The 2,968-nt window shown below is 31.5% G+C and overlaps 1 protein-coding gene across 1 annotated transcript in view; it reads left to right on the top strand.

Annotated features, from left to right (window-relative positions):
- Positions 1-2,203: 2,203 nt before the first annotated feature.
- Positions 2,204-2,968, top strand: part of LOC106876424 (putative acyl-CoA synthetase YngI) — a 13,463-nt gene continuing 12,698 nt past the window's right edge. Inside the window, exon 1 of the mRNA XM_014924968.2 lies at positions 2,204-2,276. The gene's annotated coding sequence lies outside the window, so the exon portion shown is untranslated. The remainder of the gene's footprint in view (positions 2,277-2,968) is intronic.

The raw sequence follows: 2,968 nt of genomic DNA, 5'->3' as shown, positions 1-2,968 counted from the left end.
TATATATATATATATATATATATATATATATATATATAAGGCGACCAAACTTTTGCGTATCATATTCTTACACTCATGTAGCCAATAAAGATGTCAAAATAATTATCTTTGACTTTTCGTTATCTTTATTAAAACATTTAGCTATGTTTTCAGAAGTACATCGAATATATTTTTCTTCAAATAAGAATACATAGATCTCGAACAACAGTACTCGAAGTTAATAGTTAAATAATGTGTTCATGGTTAACAAGAGGTTAGCAAAAATGAGGAAAAACCTGAATAGAAGTTTCTTTTGGTGCATCAGCATGGCCGCAGCGCTGAGCTTAAACTAGAAAGACAGAGAAAGTGAGATACAGAAAGAGGAAATGAGTGTACGTCACGTAGAGAAAGGAGAGCTAAAATAACAATTTTGTATTACAACAAATTCAATTCTCTTCTACTGTAGGCACAAGGCCCGAAATTTTGGGGGAGGGGCCAGTCGATTAGATCGACAACAGTACGTAACTCTGGTACTTAATTTATCGACTCCGAAAGGATGGAAGGCTAAATCGACCTCGGCGGAATTTGAGCTCAGAACGTAACGGCAGACGAAATACCGCTAAGCATTTCGCCCGGCGTGCTAACGTTTCTGCCAGCTCGCCGCCTTTACAACAAATTTGATTGCATGATAAAAATAGAATTCATTCAGAATCTAAATGTGTAACCTTTCTGGAGATGCGGGCCGGATGAGACATGAATTATCATCAGGTGGGCTGCACTGCTACAAAAATTCAAGGCAGATTTTATGTTGGCATGCCATTCCGAAGGTCAAACAGGCCGCGCTTTGTCAATGACTCATTCAAATTCGTGATAAATTTACGTTGAAAAGTTCTTTTTACTAGATGTAATTTTCACTAAATACCTTCTTGATATGAAACGCGATACACGAGAGGGGAGTAACAGCAACTGATTCGACTATGGTCGATTCCCAACATTTCATAAATATAAAATACTCTGGTTATTTAGATAATTACCCCTTCGTGGAATCATTCATCCCTCATCGACCCCGCCAGGCATGTCCAAGAAAATAAATGAATTTATTTACCTATGTCCAAGAAAATAAATAATAATAATAATAAAGTAGATGTGCATTTACTGACCCCATGAATAGTCCCATTGACCACTTTGTAGACACCTGGGTTAGGAGATGCCACCCGCACGAAAGACAATAGTTTAGTTCTAATATTCTCAGTATTGTGAGCATAAAATGATCATTTAGAAAAAAATGTGTTCAACAAAAATAATCATTAATGCCTTGATTAATCTCATTTTATTCCTTTAGACAAATGCAAAACATAATTCTGTGCATATTTCATTTTTATTTAGATGTCTTCAGCAAAGCATTCACCTCAAACAACTTGTCAATGTATTGCTCAGAGAATCCCTATTTTAATCGTTATCTTTTGATGCATTTATAGTATTTAGTGTATTGTGATATATTATTTAAAGATAGGTAATATAATTAAATATCAGATTAATTACGAAAATGTTCAAACCTTAAATCCGATTTTAATTAAATAAACGACTATATATACTGTTTAAAAATTTTCTTTCACCATCTTCGAAACCCTGTATGAAATAGTAATCTCTGAAATACTACAATAAAATATGGTAATCATATATCATTTCAGACATTAACAAGGACATACGAATGGCGTTATGATCAGTGACAGGTTAGCATCAGATTGAGGTCAAAGAAAACAGACCATAGCAACATTTAGAAGTATATTATGTATAATTGCGTTCTGTAAAGAATTGTTGCAGATAAATATTCTTAAGAGATTGATGCATATTAAGTGGGAATCACACCTTAGATAGACAAAAGACAAACAGACAGATATATATATACACACACACATGAGCTTTCACACTAATACATATATATTGTATATGCACTCATTTGCACATACATGCACAAACTTAGATACAACTGCACGCATATTTACATCTTTAGATACGAATGAATAAGTTAAAGTGTCAATTACTAACATTATATTGTGTAAAGAATTTGACACTTCAATAGATGGATATCTGAATAGACTGATAAATAAATAGTTAGTGTTAATACTAGATTAATACACCCATATTCTTTTGTATAGTTTATAGTTTATTTTAGCAATCCCAATTAGTGTCATAGAGACACATCACTTTAATTTGGATGTCATATGTAGGCTCAATGATATAAATAGAAGACATTTATCATTGGAACAAACAGAGTTTAATCAGAGCGTCTTCAGGTAACTATTCTGTTTTTCTGATGCTGTTCTTAAATTCTTTGCCAAATTTGGAAGCTAACGCACGATTTCTTTTATATATAGTTTTTGAAGTATGATTTTAACCATTTTAAATTCTTCACATCCAGTACTGATATATTGTAAATTAATTTTATTCTTACATTATCTAACTATAAAAATAACTTCTCTTAACAATGTTGATACAAATAGAACATAGCCCTAAAATATATTTCGCAATACTAACTCCATTTTTCAACTTCTTTATTTAAATTTATATTTGTTCATACACTTTGTCTTTGTCTTTCTCTTTCAAATGCTTATATTAATCTTCAACTCTCTTACACACGTACATATCTGTACGTATATAAAAATGTATATCTATCTATCTATCTATCTTACATACATACATATACATACGTGTGTGTGTGTGTGTGTGTGTGTGTGTGTATATATATGTAGAAGGTTGAAAAGGAACACACGAGAGACAGAAACAAGCAGTATCAAGGAAAATGCCACTTGTATTTGAATACTATGCAAATATTCTTTTAAAAAAACTTTTCTTTTAATATTTCCAAACTTTAATTGTTTTCTGTTCTTACAGTTGAAAAAGTCTCAATGACCGAAACCGATACTGAAATGTTTTTTATAAAATTATTTTAGCATTTTCTACCTTGACTTTTTTTCATATAAACATA

The sequence above is a fragment of the Octopus bimaculoides genome, chromosome 5 (genome assembly GCF_001194135.2).
Source record: "Octopus bimaculoides isolate UCB-OBI-ISO-001 chromosome 5, ASM119413v2, whole genome shotgun sequence".
Lineage (NCBI taxonomy): Eukaryota > Metazoa > Mollusca > Cephalopoda > Octopoda > Octopodidae > Octopus > Octopus bimaculoides.
Note: the sequence above shows the minus strand (reverse complement) of the source record. Positions and strands in the feature narration are given on the sequence as shown.